The sequence below is a fragment of the Cervus canadensis genome, chromosome 8, assembly GCF_019320065.1.
Source record: "Cervus canadensis isolate Bull #8, Minnesota chromosome 8, ASM1932006v1, whole genome shotgun sequence".
NCBI lineage: Eukaryota > Metazoa > Chordata > Mammalia > Artiodactyla > Cervidae > Cervus > Cervus canadensis.
The window spans coordinates 79,682,607-79,704,908 of record NC_057393.1 but is presented as its reverse complement, the minus strand read 5'-3'; the positions used below and the strand labels follow the sequence as shown (position 1 = coordinate 79,704,908).

The 22,302-nt window shown below is 35.8% G+C and overlaps 1 pseudogene; it reads left to right on the top strand.

Moving 5' to 3' along the window:
* Positions 1–22,302, top strand: part of LOC122446821 — a 66,642-nt pseudogene that overhangs the window by 4,734 nt on the left and 39,606 nt on the right.

Genomic DNA, 22,302 nt, shown 5'->3' with positions numbered 1-22,302 from the left:
ATATTCTGAACCCAAGTCCTCCATCAAATATGTGTTTTCCAAGTTTTTTCTCCCAGCATGATTTGCCTTTTCGTTTTTTAACAATGTGTCTTATGAGCAAAAGATTTTCGTTTCATCAAGTCCTGTTAATTGTGTTTTTTCCTTAATGATTCATGGTCTTTGTTTCCTAAATAAATAGTTGTGTATCCTAAAGTTGCAAAATTTTTCTTGTGTATTTTCTTCTGGAAGTTTTATAGTTTCTGTTTCTAAATTTAGGCCTATGATGGCATCATAAAAAGAAATATTTCTGAAATGTTCCTCCTATAATTATGCAGACACTTATAGCACAAGCTTTAGTATAATTTAAATCCAAATGCATTGTATGTCAAAATATCAATATATTTAAATGTCTTATTACAGTCAGAAAATAGATAAATGCCAAAATAAGTCTGTAAATCTGTGGTTAGTACCATGTTTTGAAGATTTTGACTAACACTCAGATCATACAAATTATATCTTAGAAACTCTGAGGATGAATCTTTCTTTGGGACCAGACTACTGCCATTTATAAAGGTCCTCTGTATTCAGTTCTACCATGTTAGTTGGTGCTAGTTGGGTTATGACTTTATAATACTCAATGAGTAGTTTTTGGTTTATTATAAACAAACAGCATAAAGATTGATAGTGTAGATTATCTAAAACATTAAATTATTTTTATTTGTTTTTATGTATTTTTGATTAATGTGTGTCTGATCTGAAAATTCATAAAACTTCAGAGTAATAAATATATAGTCAACAGTAGTTTTCTTTGTTTAAAGATGTCTAAAAGGCTTCCCTGGTGGCTCAGATGTAAAGAATCCACCTGCAGTGCAGAGACCTGGGTTCGATCCTGGGTTGGGAAGATCCCCTGGAGGAGGACATGGCAACCCACTCCAGTATTTTTGCCTGGAGAATCCCCATGGACAGAGGAGCCTGGCAGGCTACAGTTGATGGGATCACAGAGAGACAGGACTGAGCGACTCAGCAAACACACAAAAGCAGTTTAACTTTGTAAGATTTACTAAATTGTTTGCCCCAGAGTCTGTTGATGTAGGTAATAGTACAGTGGTAATTATAAAATACTTAAAGAAGTCTTCATACTATCTTCTTTTTCTTGACTAAAAGAGTAAGTCAAATTTATAAAACATATCAAAGAACTATAGCTTTTTAAGTTTGATGTTTTCAGTGGAAGAATTTAAAATGAGCGCTCATGAAGTCTCAGTGTTTGATAAATTGTAGCATCCTTGTGATGTTCTACTAGGTCCACTTGATGAACTAATCTGATCTTTTGCATGTAACATTACTTGCTTGAATATACACACACATTAATTATATATTTTCCCCCGTATTTTTGCCAGTTGAGTCAGTTTGGTTTCCAGTTAGATTGCAAATTACAGTATTTTATCTAGAGGAATGCTGTTCTACTCTGAGCCTTCAAGGTCTAATCAAAATCAGACTAAAATTCCTTAGAATGAGTCAGCTCTGTAGAGACAGTAAGTGGTCAAATAACTTACGCCTTTCAGTGATGAATTTCTTTTATTCTGTATTTATCATGCTTCTAGATGTTCATACGGCAGCTTATCAGGAGGCATTTATGATTGACTTTAATAATTTAACTTATGAGCCTACAGACTTCTTGAGTCATCCTTCTCCTTTTTAAAATACTCTTTCATTGTCCTACCTGTCTTTTCTCAGAACTCTGAAAGAGTACTTACCTCACTATGCTCTGTTCCCTCTTAGTGTCAGCTGTGCTGTGATTCCCATCTTCCAAAAGTTCCCATCTCTTCCACTTAAAAAAGTAGTCCCTCCCTGTTAGGTTGGGATTGGGTTTAGTGCTTCCTCTGGCTTCTAACAAAATATCAAGAGAATATTTCTAAAATGTATTAAGTTCACTGCTTTTAGCTGAGTGAGACTTGCTACTGTTGTCTGGACCACATTCAGTTCAGTTCAGTCGCTCAGTCGTGTCTGACTCTTTGCGACCCCATGAACCGCAGCATGCCAGACCTCCCTGTCCATCACCAACTCCCGGAGCTTGCTCAAACTCATGTCCATTGAGTCGGTGATGCCATCCAACCATCTCATCCTCTGTCATCCCCTTCTCCTCCCGCCTTCAATCTTTCCCAACATCAGGGTCTTTTCAAATGAGTCAGTTCTTTGCATCAGGTGGCCAAAATATTGGAGTTTCAGCTTCAACATCAGTCCTTCCAATGAACACCCAGGACTCATCTCCTTTAGGATGGACTGATTGGATATCCTTGCAGTCCAAGGGACTCTCAAGAGTCTTCTCCAGCACCACAGTCAAAAGCATCAATTCTTCTGCACTCAGCTTTCTTCACAGTCCAACTCTCACATTCATACATGACGACTGGAAAAACCATAGCCATGACTAGATGGACCTTTGTTGGCAAAGTAATGTCCCTGCTTTTTAATGTGCTGTCTAGGTTGGTCATAACTTTCCTTCCAAGGAGTAAGTGTCTTTTAATTTCATGACTGCAATCACCATCTGCAGTGATTTTGCAGCCCAAAAAATACAGTCTGACACTGTTTCCACTGTTTCCCCATCTATTTCCCATGAAGTGATGGGGCCAGATGCCATGATCTTAGTTTTCTGAATGTTGAGCTTTAAGCCAACTTTTTCACTCTCCTTTTTCACTTTCATCAAGAGGTTCTTTAGTTCTTCTTTACTTTCTGCCATAAGGGTGGTATCATCTGCATATCTGAGGTTATTGGTATAGATTCTTAAACTTCTGTCTTATATGACTGTCATTTTGTACCCATGCCTTTCAGCAGCTTCAAACTTTTTAATTCTTGTGGAAATTTTGTCAGATATTTTCATTGCCTAGGACAGTGACTTGCATATAGTTGGTATTCAATATTTTACATTGATCAGTAAATTTATTAAATTATGTGATCAGCTAAGTATTATAGGGATCCAAAGGAAGTTTAGTGCATATCCTTGAGCATATTATGTTCTTAATGGAGAGGCAAGACTTACACGTGAAAATCTATAGAATAGTTTTCTGTGGTACAGGTAATAGTGTAAGCATTCGGATATAGAAAAATCATTGTTGATTGTGATAATTGTGGAGAAAGTAAAATTTTAATGTGATGCTCGAGTATGAGTGAAATTTTAATATAAACAGTAGCTTTCTTATTTGGCCATATTTAGACTCTTCATCCTGAGTGAGGAAGAGGAAAAGAAAGTGAGGGTAAAGAGAAGATAATATTTATTTTATATTTTGCCTTGTTTAAAACATCATCTGGGAACATGCTTGCCATTATCTGGCTCACAATTAATAAAGTGATTCCATTTGGGTAGTTATAAAAACGCAATATGACACTTCAAGCCATTGTGGGTACGTAGTTTAAAAGGAAATAAGATAGGGGTATTTAATCAGCGAACAGGCCTTTTTGTGTTAAAAACTAAATTTACACTTGCTACTTTAGAGATGATCTTCAGACTGTATGCTTTTTTGTTTCTTTGCTTGTTTTTTAAGCACCTTTGTTGGAAAAAAAAACATTCAGGATTGGCACAGTTTTCATTTTGTTTAGTCTATTTAGGTCAAAAACTAAGTTTTGTTACTTCTTTTTGTATGGTGGCTTTTAACTGTGCCTACTACCTTAACTCCCATTGGTTTTAGGATGATTAACTGAAAAAGAGCACTTACCTTGGTCTAAAAGTACAGTCTGCTTATACCTAAAGTGTAAATATCAATTAAGAAGGGCCTTAAATATTAATAGCCTATTTTTTTTCCTTCGGGTAGTTGTTTTTATTGGCTTCTATGTATATATACTGTAACTATCTAAACACACACAACATACACATCTGTACTGTAAGAGTTGATGATAAAATGTGGTTTCTAACTTATTTATACTAAAAACATACTTGTTGATACTTAAATAAATTGTGTTCTGCTGTTTAGCCATATTTTGAACACGATGCCTCTTTTGTTGACTTTTGGGGGATTTGAATTAGTTCAGGATTGATCTGGAGAAGGCAGTGGCAGCCCACTCCAGTACTCTTACCTGGGAAATCCCATGGACGGAGGAGCCTGGTAGGCTGCAGTCCATGGGTTGCAAAGAGTCGGACACAACTGAGCGACTTCACTTTCACTTTCATATGTGCTATAGGTTTAAAAAACATCAACTAGAGTCACACTGAATCCATTATTGTGATTGCCCTTGAGGAAGGAAATACTGGGGACATGAACTTTAAGGTATTTCTTTTTAAATTTTGCAAAATGTTAGCAGTTGTTCATATCAGATGGTGGCTATGTGGTGGTGTACTTTGCACTTTTCTTTTTTGAGTCAATTTAAGGTATTTTTGTCAAATTTTGCATGTAATAAATTCTAGCAAAACAGGAAACATTTGTAATGGGAATTAGAGCTCCAGTGTTCTGCCGTTAACTGACACCAAATCCTGTAACTGCCGTGTAAACCGAGTTTGGTGTTTCTGGTGACGTGAAATACCAATACCATCTTCCCTCTGGTATATGAACGCAAAGAATATATTCTGCATCGTTAAGTTATTTCTGCATGTGTGTTTGGTACATGTTTTTGCCTTTTTTTGTTGCCTTATATTGAATATCTGTCTTGTATCGTCTATTAATTAAATTTGCACAAGACAGCAGCAAAAAATGTCATTCTTTGCTCACAAATTATTGGTGCCTATGTACCAGTTTCTCTGTTCTCAGTCTCCTATTGCTATTTTACCTTGAAGGTAGTTTTATTTGGAAGGGAAATTTTGAGACTCAGTTGATAATTCTTACTATAATTTTGACAAGGATCTCTCTTAGGATACATTTGACATGTTTCAAGCAGACAGAACTATACCAATAGCTTCTTATTGCACTGTAATAAGGAGTATTACAGTGTATTGCACTGCATGTTGCACTGTATGGGGAGTCTTGTAAATATTCTGTATATATGTGCAGAAGTAGAATCACCATTGGAGAAGTATGTAGCAGCAGCCTTAAAAGCTTCTAATTTTTTTATTCAAGAGTAGTTCCTGATTATAGGCATTCTTTACAATCTTTGTAAGGAATAAAGCGTGTGTGTGTGTGTGTGTGTGTGTGTGTGTGTGTGTGTGTGTGTGTGTTGGTGGGTAGGGGGCGTGGAGAATGGATGTATGAGTAAGGAGAAATGTCCAAAGAGTATAAGATGAGATGATGAGAGTAACGAATGTATCACCAAAATCTCTCAATCATATTTTATTATGTTCTTAATGTTTCTTATTTGCATTGTGGTAAGTTACAGTAGTAAGAATACTGATTTTTGCCTCCTAAACCTTCTAATAAGATGTCTGTAACAAATAGATAGCTTGTATTGATAGGTGGGTTTTGAGTCTACAGTCTCGCTGAACTCTTCCTAACAGGTTGGTTTTTTTTTTTTTTTTCTGTAAACAATGTTGTCTCCTGAGTGTAGTTTTGATCAAAATATATATGATACCAAGATTGGAAAGTAAAATGTATACTTATATACTCTTGGTAGGACACTCTTTTGAGAGCAATTTGGTGGTATCAAGCACATTTTAAAAATGCATATTCCTTAGTATCCAGTTCCATTCCATATTTTATTATAGACCAGCTCGTTTGCATCCAAATTATTGAACCTAGACTTTTTTCGTATCTTCTACATTCAAGTAAAGGTATCAAAGATTGTAAACAACCTGAATGTCCAACAGTGGGGGATTGGTTAATTAAAACAGAATGATCTACATGTGCTGAAGTGGAATGATATAAGATATAAATTGAACAAGTTAGGATGCAGGCAATATTTGTGAATTGTTTCCACTGACATACAAAAAGGGAGAAACTCGTTTATGCCTTGCGTATTTCTAAAGGGATATGTACAGAAGAGTCTAAGCAATGATTGGTGACCCATAGGGTGATGGCTGGTTGAAGATGGGCTTACCTTTTATTTGTATGCCCTTTTGTATATTACTACGTATCATGTCTTAAGTTCTTAAGTGACGAGACTGGGATTCCAAACCAGGTCATCAGCTTCCAAGTTTTCATTCTTTCCATTGCACCACAGCTACTGTTTTGTCAATTTTAAAGCACAGTTAAGCAAATGTTCTCGAATCATTTTAGTATGTGATCAGGCAAAGTATCTTAGTGACCCATTCAGAGTATATCTTATTGACTCAGAGTAGCCAGTCATTTTAATGCAGAGGGCAGGTCGGGTAGAATAATATTGATCATTTAACAAATAAAATGATAAACTGTAGCACCACACCAAGACAAAGGAGAATAATCTGCTGAATGAAATTCAGCTACAGAAATCCACTAAGGTTGGATTAGCATGTCCTCCTTTTTTTCAATCCCGAAGCTTTGCTGCATGGTTACATCTCAGTTTCTGGTCTAGTCATGGAAGATGACTAAGCCTCTAGGAGGGGACCTTGGTTGCCATCATGAGTGTAACCTTCCAGATTTCCTCAGCAGTCAGAAATGATGTTCATTTGTTTTTGAAACCAGCCGATCCTGACTAGGTGGCTAATATTGCTCATCCTATTTTCTGTGTTCTTTCTGACCGTCCATCCGCTCTGTGCTTGTGTGCCGCCTTAGTTCAGGCCTTCAGCTCACATCTGGACCCTCAGTTTTAGCCTTATCACTGGTTCCTGTGCCTTTAATCGGTTCCTCCCTCCTTAATTGATTTTAAAAGCAGTTTGGTCATGTCACTCTAGCTAACACCGTTTAAAATCACTCTCATCCAAGACAATTTTTTTGAACTCTTTTTTTATTAGCAGAATTATATATTGCAGAAAAAAGAATTTACAAATCTGTTTAGGAATTTAATTTTTCCCATTTTTGCACAGTAGATGATAAAAATGACTGAAATATTTTATTATAAATATGCGTCATAAAGTTCTCCCTATAATTTTGTTTCTTCCTGTGTTTTCCATCCACATTGTCATATACAGACCTTTCTTGTACTCACATTGTTTCCTTAGTGTTTCTTGAACTTGTTTTATATATTCTTGTCTCAGTGCTCTTGTCCATATTATTTTTCCTTCTCTTCATATTCTTTTCCTCCATCATTCTTTTCTTCTTTCCAGAATCTGTTTATCTTTAAGGGAAGGTCCAGTTTATGTTCCTTCCTCAAAGTAGTCTCTAAATCCTCTGAACTTGTGGTTTTTTGTTGTTGTTTTTTTGTCTCTCTCTTATGGAAATTAATTATATGAAACTTGTGACTGTGATAGTGTTGCTTTTATTTTTGTATGTTGATGTTTTAGCTGACTAGACTTTTTTTTTTTTTTTTGCTGACTAGACTTTTTTAAAGGTGTTTGTTAGGGTTCCTGTCTCATATATCTTTGTCTTCTTTCACACCTGGCACAAGTGCCTAAAGTAGGCAGTTCATAAATATGTATTTAGCATGGATATAGAAAAAGAGACCATATTTTATTTATCTTTTTGTCACCAGTGCCTAATATTGTGCCTGACAAAAAAGCCTTTGAATAAATGTTGATGGTATGTTAAAGAGATGATCTTTAGGTATTGGGATCCTTTAAATATGTAAGTTTGGAATATTCCTTGTGAAATTAGCTTTTCCCTCTGTAGCCTGAGGAAAGTTGAGTCCAGGTTGACCTTCCTGAGGTCATTCACGGGATCAAGCCCAACTTAGCTTAGTTCAGATCTAGATCTGAACCTGCATGCTTTTACACGTTGCTCAAGGAAACTAATGGTTTAGAGCTCAGGCTTTGGCATCCGAGGGCTTGAGTTCATATTTCTACTCTGCTCCTTCCCAGTTGCGAGAGTCTGGGATAGTCTCTTTATCCTTTACTGTAAAATACATGAGGTAACAGCTTCTATTTATCTGTGAAAAATATCTGGCACAGAATAAGTGGTCAGAAAGTGTTAAATATAATAATAGGTAATGCTGTTAATAATAACCCCCCTCTTTACCTGACAAACTGTTTATATGGTCAAGTCATCCAGCTTTATAGAAATTTTAACTTTAGTGAATAATTTGTCAGTAAAGTTTCAGTGTTCGCCTGTTCCAAAGTGTAAGTCTTTTAATTTGATGTTTAATTCAGTGGAATCTTGTGACAGAAAAGACAGTGAACTAGAAACTGGGGGACTTCAATTATACCGCGAGCTTCTCACAAAGGTTAATTTGCTTAACCTTTAACATAGTCTAATTGTATCATTATTATCTGTGTACATGACTAAATTCCAGTGGTTTGTAAGCTTACTTAAGGCTAGAGCCAAGTCTTACTGAATTTTTACCTTTTTCCTCCACACCATGGATTAGTAAATATGCACTGAATGAATACACAGCTCTGTTTTCTTATTAGTCAAGATGAGGTGTTGAGCTGTCTCTAAGATTCCCTCTAACTTCAAATATTTTGAATATAGGGGCCAGTGAAATGAGTCCCCATGTTAGAGAAGAACTGAAGATCAGGAAATCTAAATGTGAATTTTGCCATTGACAAGTTTCTAAGATCCATTTTTTAATTTAAGTGGATAATATACTAAAATGTTTATGCATGACCTCAAATTTAGATATAATTATTTTTAAGGTAAATTTGTTATCTATTTACTGAATTTATAAACTATATACTTCTTTCTTTGCTTTAACCCTAACCCATGACACAGGTGCAGTTGAGTAAATTATCTTTACTAAGCAAATTGAAATTTAAAGATAACTGCTTGACATTATTTTTCTTCAAATCCATTAATTGTAATTGGGTACTTTAATGACTTTTTAATTATAAAATGCCCATATTACAAAAAGCATTAATTGTAAAAAAATTTAAACAGTATAGAGAGAAGTATTCAGAAATTTTAAGTCTGTTCTTCAGAATCAGTTATATCTATAGCCTTTAAAAATTATTCTTTAATTCTTTATTGTATTTTCCTATTATTAACCTGGTACACAGTAGTTGTTCATTGAATGTTCACTGAATTAACCAATGCTCTTTACCAGTCGGGAGCTGATCAATTTTTCTGATACATTTTTCTTTTACAATGCTATTGATATGTAATTTCTATAAAAGATAGCTTTTCAAGAGTCTGAAACTAATTTTTTTAGCTATTGTAAAAGTACATTCTGTCATCCGTACTAAAAGATTTAATGTATATAAATAAGAATACTCTCTACAGTAATTTATGAAATCAGTCTGCATGCCTTAAAGTTACACTGTGTCTAATGATTTTAGTTTTCAGGCCTACTAAAACTTACATACAGGTTTTACTGGTTTGCCAGCTATGACAAAAGTCCCTGATCATTCAGTTTCTGAGTTACAAAGTGAATTACTGAAAAGTTACACCATCTTGGAATTTGAAGAAATGCTTTGTGGTATACTTTATATTAGAAAGTGGTAATAGCTTCTTTCTTAAGAAAAGAGGCTAGTTTTTCCAAACTCTTGCTCTTTTATATCAGAGTATTTGGAAAGGTATGTGCTTGCCCTGGAAAAGAATTCTGGCTGAATCCAAAGAAGCTTATTTATCTAGAAGCTATAATCTTACCTCAGTTCAGTTCAGTCGCTCAGTCATGTCCAACTCTTTGCAACCCCATGGATTGCAGCACGCCAGGCTTCCCTGTCCATCACCAACTCCTGGAGCTTGCTCAAACTCATGTCCATCAAGTCGCTGATGCCATCCAACTATCTCATCCCCCGTTGTCCGCTTCTCCTCCCGCCTTCAATCTTTCCCAGCATCAGGGTCTTTTCCAGTGAGTCAGTTCTTCGCATCAGGTGGCCAAAGTATAGGAGTTTCAGCTTCAGCATCAGTCCTTCCAATGAATAGTCAGGACTGATCTCCTTTAGGATGGACTGGTTGGATCTCCTTGCAGTCCAAGGGACTCTCAGGGGTCTTCTCCAACACCACAGTTCAAAAGCATCAATTCTTCAGTGGTCAGCTTTCTTATAGTCCTACTCTCACATCCATACATGACTACTGGAAACACTGAAAAATCTTACCTATTAGATCTAAATTTCAAAGTATATTTTATATACAGACTGTTATAGGTTAGCTCCATCAAAGCTGAAATTACTTTCTTCCATAAATAATTATTTTCTGACATGGCATATATTTTAATACCTCAGGAAATTGGTTTTACTTTTATGACATTATTGTTATTATAGTTTAAAAGATACTAAAGCTTTTTTTCCTTGGAGAATATAAAATTGTTGACTCAGAACTAAAAAAAAAAAAAGTCAGGTGCCGGGGTCCAGCCCCAGCAGGATCCAGGGGAACCCTCAGGGTGAACGGTGTCGGCGAATGAGAGAGAGAGAGAGAGAGACCAGACCAGACCAGACCAGGATATGCGGCAGAGTCTGGCAGTTGCTTTATTTTTCACCATCGCCTTTATACCCTAAGTTGGTACATTTCTGAGGGGCAGATAAGCATACAGACTTAGTTTAACATTACATCAGCTTGTCCTTCACGAAACCAGGTGTTCTCTGTATATTTTTGTTTATGAGAATCTTTTCCCATAGATTTTTTGTACATTATCTTCTGGCCTTGAGCTTAGCAGAAAACATAAAAGTGGAAGTCTCATGTTACAGCAGGTTGCAACATAATAGAAATACAATCCTGTTAACATAAAGTCAGTCTTTTTGCAGAAGTTCTCAGCTAAATTTATCTAAAAAGTTTAGCACACAAAGACTCTGCGGCTCTGGTGAGGGAGCCCCTGTTTAGCACTCCTGGTTAAAATTAACAATTATCTTATTGTTTTTACACTAGGGCTAAACTCTTATTTTTCTAGATCTCCAACTATATTAACAATAGTTTCCACTGCACAACCTCAGCACATTAACATCAATCAAATGTTGATCTAATAACCACTTTTAAAACAATAATTTTTGTATTCTCTAATAGGGCTTCCTCACCCCCCAAAGGGCTCTGTGCCTATTAGGGCCGTTTTTATGGTTAATCTCTATGTATAATATCTTTTGGCTTTCAGGCCTGTTGATAATTTATGGCTTGCACCTGGTATAACTTTAAGCAACTTCAGTAGCCGACCCTGTCTTTTTTTTTTTGTTAATCTATTTTCTTTCTATTAGGTGTCATCTCCATGGGAACTAGATAGGATTACATTTTTACAGAACAGAAATGCAAAGGATTGCAAAAACAGCAGATATGGCACAAAACAGGCTCTTAGTCTAAAAGTTAATTACCTGCAAGAAGTCACCAGCTAATCTCTATCTAAAGTGTTTTTTATTAGGCACATTTGTGGCTATTTTATTTGTGGAGCTTTTCTCACCCTGCGGAGGGACCTATGCTTAATGGTGTCTTTTGTTAGCTTACTGTGCTTAGGATGTTTAGAACAATCATGAGCATTTTTTGCAATGGGAGCACACATTTATCAAACAAGCCAGAATGCCAGCAAAAGGGTTTGAATTGAAGCATTTCCTTCATCCCTGGCCCCTTCACAGGGTAGCAGCGTCCAGGAGATTTATTAATTAGGGTTTTAAGTTGGTCCTCATTCAGTGAAAGAGGAGCAGGAGAGCTCTTGGCAGGCAACACAAGAATCTGCAACAGGGCAAACAAGAACAGCAGCAGAAAAGCAGGGGAGGATACAGGGTGGGTAGAGGCCAAGGCCAACCTGGAGGGTCCCTTATCCTAGACGGCCTTGCCTGTCAGGTTTTTTCCTCACGACCTCGTCATGGATGGGGTCCCGGATGGCCTTGCCTGCCCGGTATTTTCTTCATGACCTCATCACGGGCGGGACCTCCCATAATGGCTCCCGGCAGTTAGGATACATTTTTCAATGGTTATAATAATACCAAGACAGAAATTAAGCTGCGTTTGCTTTCCCCAAAGACTCTTTCCTATTACAAACTTCTGGAGAAATAGTATAATGGAAGAATAATGTATGATGATCACATAGCCACTTACTTAGTAGGCCTGTATGTCTGATTGAAAATACCAGAAAGAGAAAGTAATACTTAGAAAACTAACATTAGATACTTAACATGTAGAAAAATATATATCTGAAATCAACAACCAGCATCATACTTCACTATTCATGAAACTCAGGAATAAACAGTGAGGTCTGCTACACCACCACCAGAATATTGGTTGATAAATACTTATCCTACTGGGTGTACATGTTTTAATACACAGGTTGGAGACATGAGACTAGCTAGTGAGGAGCTAAAACATGCTTGTGAGTGTGAGCAGAGGGACAGGTACTCAAGAGGAGTTTCTGATTACGGCAGTAACGGCAAAATAACTTACCAGGAAAATCTGGATGTTAGTTACATGGTCAAAGAAAAATGAATAGAAAATTTGCACACATACACCCAAAAAAGGTAGATGGCCATTACATCTTTAAAAGAATGTTCAAGTTCACCAGGAATCAAAGAGATGCATTATTAAATAAGACAATTTTATAGTATATGTTAAATTGGTGAGATTAAAAATAATAATACCAAGCACTGACAACTGCTATTGTATACTGTGGATGGAACTCAGATTGCTGTGCTTGCTTAATTTAGAAAGCAGTCTAAGCAATATGTATCCATCGCCCTATCGATATGGCAAAATCTCACTACATGGTCTTCATTTTTAAAAAGCACGTTACAGAGATGCAAGTATCCATTCTGTTTTTGCAGAAATGTGTGTGTTCTTACACACGGGGAAAAGGGTTCAGAAAAGAGTAGCTAGAAATTCTGGGGGGGGATTAATAATCTCTGATCATGTCTCCAATCTTAGTAAGATTGGAATAGTTTTCTACTTTTTCATGTACCTCTATTTTTGTCATTATTTGTAGTATGTGTATTTATATAATTGGAGGAAAGAGCTCTTATTTGCAGTAAGGTACAAATCATTGGAGAAAAGTCATATTAAAAAAAAAAACAGGAAATTTTAGGCAGCATACAGATAGTGATCTGAGAACACCATTTTATAATATATGTTAGTTATTTACCAGGCAGATGTATTCATAGGTCAGTGGTCTATTCCAGTCAAGCATTTTGTATTTTTACTTGTTTAAAAGATGTATAAGTAAAAAGCCTTAAGAAGTTTATCCGTTATATTTTGAAATTTATTTTTGTGACACGTTGTCTAACTTTGGTTCCATTTCAAACAGTAGAAGTAAAGCAAAATTATTTATTTTGTCATGTAAGACAATAAGAAATCATAGCTATTTCCCAGTATTACAACTTCAGTTATTAAATTCTAGGAGTCAGTGGATCCTGGATTTAACTTAAATGTGTTTTTTTCTTTGGTCCTCTTTGTACATCCAGGTTTTTTTCCAACATTTTTTTTGAAAATTTCAAAACTTAAGAAAGGTGGGAAAGAATCTTTACAGCTGATATCTACCACCTTGATTATGTGATTAAATTTTTACTGTGATTGCCTTATCTCCGATTTATACAACTCTCTGATCCTCTACCCATCTGAAAGTTCATCTTATTTCTTTGTGCATTTCAAATTAAGTTGCAGATATCAGTGTTGGTGGTGGTTTAGTTGCTGTTTGTTTGTGCTAAGTCACTTCAGTCGTGTCTGACTCTGTGTGACCCTATGGGCTGTAGTAGGGTCAGGCTCCTCTGTCCATGGGATTCTCCAGGCAAGACAAGAATGCTTGGAGTGGGTTGCCATTTCCTCCTCCAGGGGATATTCCTGACCTAGGATTCGAACCTGCATCTCTTATCTCTCCTGCATTGGCAGGCAGGTTTTTTACCACTAGCGCCACCTGGGAAGCCCTTAGTTGCTGAGTCGTATCCAGCTCTTACAACCACATGGGCTGTCACCTGCCAGGCTCCTCTATCCACAGGATTCTCCAGGCAAGAATACTGGAGTGGATTGCCATTTCCTTCTTCAGTGGATCTTCCCGACCTAGGGATCGAACCCGGGTTTCCTGCACTGCAGGCAGATTCTTTACCAACTGAGCTACCAGAGAAGCTTTTCAATACCGGTATACTTCCCTCTAAATATTTCAGCATGCATATCACTGACTTGGGCTCAATGTTTAGAATTCACCTGTTTTTCTTTTGAGGCAAATTTAAAGACAGTGAAATATACGTCTCAAGTGTCCTACTTGATGAATTTTAACAAATGAACACACTTGTGATGACCCAGTCTCCTGTCAGTCAGTGTCACCCCAGAAAGCTCCCTCATACCTCTCCCCAGTCAGTCAGCCCCCACTCCTTTCAACCCCCGACTCCAAGAACCACTATGATTTTTTCTACCATAAATTACTACTGTCTATTCTAAAACTTCATGTAAATGAAATTACACAGTGTGTATTCTGTATAAAGATTCTTTCATTCATCATAAAGTGTTGAAATTCAGTCATGTGGCATATATCAGTAGTTTTTTTTATTGCTGAGTAATATTCCTAATTTCAACCCATTTTAATATGAACTTTTGAGATTTCTATAGTAAATATTGTTATTTGATATTTCTTGGTTTATGCTTAAATCAATTACGCCCTAATGAACGGTGTACTTGATTTCCTGTTATTTGTTTATACTATCTTACATCATAAGTTAATAGTAAGTTGTTATTTATCAGATATAATTGAAGTGCAGAGAAATTAAATGCTTCTCTGAATACAAACACTGTGTTCTCAGAAGAGTACTATGTATAGAATTTCACTTAGTTCACCTTAATAGGAATTTAAACATAAGAGGTACATTGATAATAGCATAACTCTATTTGAAAAGTCAACCATTTCAATTATTGGCATATACTAATTGTTTTAAAAGGAGGTGGGGGAGCCATATGTGGATTTCAAATCTCTATTTCTGTAATCTGCATTTATTTGCCCAGATAGTACTTTCTAAACAGATAATCTATTCCTTAGAGCAATATATAAACAGTAAGTACTCTGTAAGTAGCATGCTTTAATAAAGAGTTGACCTATTGTCCCTTCTTTGCATTAGCATCTGATACATCACCCTTAATAAGTGTCAGCTTTGATTTCTTCCTTCAAGTGAGAATTTTTACAGTTTGTTTTTCTGTTTAGAGACACTTAAAAATCTGCCTAAAGCTAAGAACACTCCATACCACCCCCATGCACTTAAAACACAGACCTCCTAAAACCCCTGTATTCATCTTTTACATCTCATATTACAAATTCAGTAAATGGAGTCTTCAGGAATCACCTTGTTTTCTCTCTTTTACTTAAACCCACGTTCATTTCACTACCAGGACATGTTAGTTTTACACCAAAAAATAACCCAAATCAGAGCAATTCTCACATTTCTAGTACCTCTATTCTAGGCCAGATCTGATCATCTCTCACCTACACGCCTCTGTGCTGTGTGCTGTGCTAAGTCAGTTCAGTTGTGTCCAACTCTTTGCGACCTATGGACTGTAGCCCACAGGTTCCTCTGTCCATGGGATTCTCCAGGCAAGAATACTGGAGTGGGTTGCCATGCCCTTCTCAGGGGATATTCCTGACGCAGGGATCAAACCCAAGTCTCTTAATGTCTCTTGCATTGGCAGTCAGGTTTGTTTTTTGGTTTTGTTTTTGTTTTTTTACCACTAATGCCACCTGGGAAGCCCTTACATGACTCTGATAGCCTCTCTTTTTAATTTTTATTTTTTAATGGAGTATAGTTGATTTACATAATAGCTTCTGAGCTGGTCTCTCTGCAAACCACTTTCCTTACAGCAGCCAGTTTCTAAAAATGCATGTGTTTCTGTTGTTTTTCCAATGGACTTCGAATAAAATCCAAATTGTTTGCAGTTCTGTTGTCCTTAGCTAGGCTGGTTGCATTATACTCTGTGTGTGTCTTGTTCAGGAGTTAGAGATCTCAGCAGGGAAACTCAAGTTACTTCAAAGTAGTTTAATTAGTATGAGCATTTTTACCTTATAGTTTTAATAGAATTCCTATACCTTAGAATCATAGTTTATTAACTGGAAAAAAAAATCATAGGTAATTGATTTCCAGTCCCTTATTTTGGCAGTTAAATAAAAAGCTGTTTAATCTTTTTTTTTTTCCCCTGTTTTTGATTTATTACAGATTGAGCCAGGAGCATCAGTACCCTTGATTCTTTAGACTTTGCAAGATATTCAGATGATGGTAACAGGGAAACAGATGAGAGAGTGGCAGGTAAGATTCTCAGGACAGATTTGGATGTTTTTGACATTCCAGAAATAATGAAATGACTTGAAAAATTCTCTTCCTTCTATAGTTCAGTATGTGAATAGAATTAGACAGTTATCATACAAAGTTACATTACTAATTTATTGGCTTCAGGGAGCATTCCTGAATGTTCAGCAACACCCAGCTGCTCTTCCCGGTGACGCTCTGAGTTTTTGATTATGTGTACCTACAACTACTGAGTTCTGCTTACAGTTAACAGTTTATAGCCATGTAATTATAAAACTGGTGTAAAGCAGGCATAAGTCAGCCATGGTTTAGTGCAAAGTTATTTGGACCTTGCTTTCCTCATTCCTTTTATCCCCTGGACCAGGGATAAGTAATATTTATGTGGTATATACCTATGCAACTCTGCTGATGGTTAAAAATTGGTTTAAATACTTCCATGCTGATTGGTGATCAAAACTTTGTCTTCATTCCTTGGATTCTCCCTGGCCGCCACTGCATCCCTCTAGAAACTTCATTTGACTTTCCTGTGATCCTGAAAATAGAGGTTGTTAATGCTCGGTCCACTCAGGGCTTCCTGGACTTTGCCCATTCCAAAAAGAAGACCAGCATCCTTTTTAGTTGCTTGGTTCCTCATTCCAGTCTCCTTCCCTCTCCACCCTCCCACCAATTTTGCCTTTTTGGCATCACCATAGGATCTGTAGGGACTTCAGAAGACCAATTTGTACCCTCTGTATTCTGCCCACATCAGATGAGGCCAGCTGATTCTTCTGGGGGTCCACCCTGAACTTACCAGTGTGGAAGCCCTGGCTCCTCAGACGTCCAGTGACTGGTGCCTTTCTGGTGCTTCAGGCTGTGGCTGTCAGTTGTTGAAGTCGTTCCTGAACGTCTTCATAGGAACTGTAGTTTTCACAGGATGTTGACTCTGAGACAGATGGGAAGCCACCCTCGGCTACGTACTTTAACCCACTGGAATGGGGGGCACACCTGGCGTAGGAAAGATGCCATATGGGACAGGTGGAGCCTGTGAGGGCCCTGTGGGGTCAGGGAACATCCACACTGTGGCTTCCTCTCTTCATCAACCCTGTTGAATTTTTTTTTTTCCCTTTACTGGAACAAGGTTGTTAAAACCTACCATATATTTGCCTGTCATAGTCATCATTAATAAAGATGAGTGCTGTTGAGCGCTAATTTTTATATAACACTCGCTCCTTCCTGAACACTTTGTAATTGTATGTTAACTCATTAAGTTATAGAATTATCCTCATCTTCCACTCCCCAAGAAACTGAGGCACTCAGAGAGTCTTAAGACTTAAGTGGCAGGGCTAAGACTCAAGTGTAGAATAGCCTAGCAACAGAGCCCACGGCTGATCGTACCATATGCCACCTCTTAGGGTGAAGGATTAAGTTTGACCTAAGTAAAATGACATTCCAATTTGTGCTTTTCATTTATTGCTTGAGAAAAGAGCTATTGAATGTTTAAAAACCTCAAACAGTATTACATGATTTAGGGGGAAAAATGATGTAATCGTTTTTAGTTTAGCAGAGGCTCAGAGAGGAGTGAGCCGTGAGAACAGCAGCAGAATCAGCTGAAGGGGGAAGTCATTGGAAGACTTCAGTGCAGCTGCCTCCTCCATAGTCATGGTTTAGTCGTGAGCATTGTTAACCGACAGCTGTGTCAAAAGAGCAAATCACATCAGTGATGTCTGAAAATTAGCAAATCAAGTGGGAATTATTTCAATAATTTTAGGACTCATCCTCCTAATTATATCATTTGTTAAGTGGCATTATGTTATATTTAATTATATAGTAAATGTTAGATATTATATATTTTATGTTATTTATTAAGTGTTAAATACATGGTATTTTAGTTTATTTGAAACTAACCAAATATATTTAGTTTTGTATATTGTATTATTGTTCAAGTGGTTATGTATTTGAAAATAACTTCAACCCAGAAATAGACCACGTAATCATTTTCATTCCTCTAATTTTTATTTGAAAACCTAAAGTCAAATTTAAGAGGTTCATCATCATTCTTGTTATTAGGTATGTTAGTATTTTTAATTAGGGGAAACATGGATGTAAAAGCAAGATGTTATAACTAAGCAAAATGCTATAACCAAACATAACTAAGAGTGAAAATTTTAAATAGTTGGTAGGTTTTTGGTTTTCCTTTTTTTTAACAATATAAATTTATTTATTTTTATTGGAGGCTAATTACTTTACAATATTGTATTGGTTTTGCCATACATTGACATGAATTCACCACGAGTGTACATGTGTTCCCCATCCTGAACCCCCCTCTCACTCCCCTCCCCATCCCATCCCTCTGGGTCATCCCAGTGGGATGTAAATACAGTAATGTAAATACCAGCCCCGGGCACCTTGTATCTGCATCGAACCTGGACTGGTGATTAGTTTTGACCTTATATTTTTAATCTAAAGATTATACTCTTTCTCTAAGTTTGGGGAAATAAAGTAATTTTTGCTTACTATATAATGCTAATATATAAATACATGTGGTCTTGAGAAAGACAAATACTATGTGATATCACTTATATGTGGAATCTAAAAATAATACCAGTGAAAACATATATAAAACAGAAATAGACTTACAGACATAGGAAACAAACTTGTGGTTACCCAAAGCGGAGAGAGAGGGGAGGATGGGACAGGTTACTACTAAACATGGGTTTACTTCATAGCAAAAGTTTATATCTAATATCTTGTAATAACCTATAATGAAATATAGGCTACAAAAGAGTGGGATGACACCTGAAACTAACACAATTTTATGAGTCAGTGGTACTTCAGTATAAATGAATGAATGGATGCAGTCTTTCATCTTCACTGGGAAAAGGAAGAAAATACATGTTATTACAAGATAATAGCCTTTAGACTCTTAGGGCTCTTGTACCATAGCCTGTTGTTGAACCACGTGTGTGATATGTGGCTGAAAATTTAAATTAATCACAATTCTTATTTCCAAAGAGATTTACTTTCCAAAGTAAATCTCTTTACTAACCATTGGTGGTAACTTAGAAGCTAATTGAAAGACCAGTAAAGAGTGGGATGACACCTGAAACTAACACAATTTTATGAGTCAGTGGTACTTCAGTATAAATGAATGAATGGATGCAGTCTTTCATCTTCACTGGGAAAAGGAAGAAAATACATGTTATTACAAGATAATAGCCTTTAGACTCTTAGGGCTCTTGTACCATAGCCTGTTGTTGAACCACGTGTGTGATATGTGGCTGAAAATTTAAATTAATCACAATTCTTATTTCCAAAGAGATTTACTTTCCAAAGTAAATCTCTTTACTAACCATTGGTGGTAACTTAGAAGCTAATTGAAAGACCAGTAATTGAGAAGAGATAATTATCGTGTCATCTGTCATTGGATCACGTGTAAACTTTACTGAGAAAGAACAAAAATCTCTGTTTGATATTCCTGTACCAGTCTTGGGCAGAAGGAGTTTATAGATAACACAGGTTTTGAGTCCATTGCCCCATGATGCAAATGTAGGGTCTGCTCCAACCATTAGTAAACTGTTTATCTGACATATATATATGTGTGTGTGTGTGTGTGTGTTTATATATATATATATATATAATTTTTTTATATATATGTGTGTGATATATATATATATGTATGTGATGATTTTCATCATCATTTTCCTAAATTTAAAAATCTGGTTTTTTTTTTGAGTCTGTGCAGATATTCTTTAAATGAGGAAAAGATCTCTAAGTGAATATATGTTTATAGAGCACCATTATTTTGAGTTTTGTGCTAAAAGAACCAGGACTAAAAAATATTTTAAGATAGTAGTGATACACACTTGCATATATCCCAAGTCATGAGTGCCTGATCTTTAACTAAGCACTCAAGTACCCCTGATATAATACCAGTATTATCCAACCTTGATTGAGAAATAACTGTTTCAGCTAATCTATAATGGCTGATACTGACTTAGTCATTAATTTTTTGGTAAGATTATAATATGCAGTATTACAATATACCTATATCTTTGCAGTTATTACTTTAGTTCCACGAAAATTGCATTCAACAGTGTTGGGCTAGTAGAGGGTTGGGGTAGTGGAGTGAGTAGGCTGGTAGCTGGTTCCTACAGTGTTTTTTAAAAGCATTCACTTCAAACATTCTTATGAAGAATTATAACATTTGAAAACTACTTGGAGGTTGCTTGGTATAATGTATCACTTTACAAAGTAATAAGTTTTGAGTTTTAATCCAATATCTTTTAATAAAGAAGTGACAAATTCATATGTGTGTAAATATATCTGTTCAGACCTTTCATGTAAAACTTTTTCACATAACTGCAATTATTTGATCATACTGTGCCTTCATAGAGATGTGCTGTAGCTTCAAAGATATGCCTTTGTCTTTCAAAGTCTGTATTATATATTAAGATACATGCAGCAGAGTGAATTCATTTTGATAAGCACTAGCTTTAAAAGCAGTGGTAACTTTTAATGACATTTGGCAATGTATGTGTAGATGTGCATAAAAATATAAATTCTTGCTGTCTGACATGGGTTTTTCTGGCTTTCTGTGCCTTGATCATTCATTGTTTTCCTCTTGGTCACCTAAACTTTCACCAATTGAATTGAGGTTTTTTTTTCATTTTTTCCCCCACAGTTTGTGTTTTAACCTTTTTTTTTTTTTCATATTCTATCATTTTGGTGCAGGGCATTTCTGATCTGCAATTGTTCTGTAATATGTCTTAATAAATTGTAAGTGATACTGAAAGTATGATATGTATACTTACTTTGCTTATGGTATAGTGAAGTGCTTTTAAATCAAAACCTAGAGTTTTGAAATAGAAGAAAACTAAATCTATTCTGTACTTACCTTACATGTCGAATCTGTGCAGTCTGACTTTAAATACAAACTCTTAAGAGTTTCCAGAAGTGTAATTTTTAGGGAAAATGTTTCTACTTTGTTGCACAGAAATGTTTGCAGATCAGCATTGCTGACGACCAAAAAAAGAAATAGTCATATACACGTCATCTGATTTTTAGCTGTGCTTCTGTGTTGCTGCAGTGAAATTCTATGCATCAAAATAATTGGCCTTCTGTACTAGATGTGATTCAGTTACATCTTCAGTTTTTAATGAAAATGTGCAAACTGAGTGAATTCTATTTTTTCCATATATTTTTATAGCTTTGTTGTCTCTGATAGCATTTCATTTGCCATCTTCTTTTTTCTGTTTATTAGTCAATCAGGAAAAAGTTGCATCTCTAAAGTTTTAAATGTACTCATCTTTATGCAGAACTATTTAAATAATAATATTTTTAATATTCAGTTGTGACAAAGATCACTTAATTTTCTCAGAGCTTTTACTTCACAGAAATGACTGTTTCCCCCCAATACTTTTTTCTTCATAGCAGTATTTATATATTTTAAAGAAAATTCCCAGTAAAGACATAGTTAAATCTTGCTCATGATGAAACATTTCAAAAAGCTCATTAAAATGTTTCCTCAGTATTCATGTTTATTGTATTAGACTCTGCAGTAAAAGGAGAAATCTTTAAGTTTCATTAGTACCTCTTACTGTGAACAGAGATCTATTTGAAGGGTTGTCAGAAACTTTGAAATTCTACTTAATTTTATTCAGTATCCTTAGATAACTACACTCAGAATTGTACACAATCATTTGCTTTAGAATGATTTTAATTGTAACTTAAAAAGCAAACATATGTCTATTCTTTGGCTTTAAATGAAACCTAAAATAAATCCCTTGGAACTTTTTTTAGATATATGTTTAACATATCTGTGCTTGTTTATAGAAGACATATACTTTGTAGAAAAATTGATAGACATCCCACATTTGTAAGATACTTAAAACATACTTCTTCAACATCTTAATGAAGGAATATATTCACTGTTTCTGTATGTTGATTTATAACATTATTCTAGATAAATACTTTGTTTTTAATCCTAAGATTTTCTTTAACTGTATTTGCTAGGACTGCATCTAAGTTTTGTCTTTTCCCCTAAAATTATGTTACCTGGAAACATTCCATTACATTTCTTACCTGGACTGAGCGAAGCACACCACCTAAGGTTTTTATTTGCCTAAATGAGAATATGCTATAGATTTTATTTTTAAATAGAGCTATTCCTTGTCAGACAGCTATAACATTTGATCAGTAGTCCCCTGTATTCTACAACTATGGAAAACATTCACCAGTTTGCTTGCAAATCAACTCTGCTGCATGCGTTCACAAGTTTTATAAAGATTGCATGC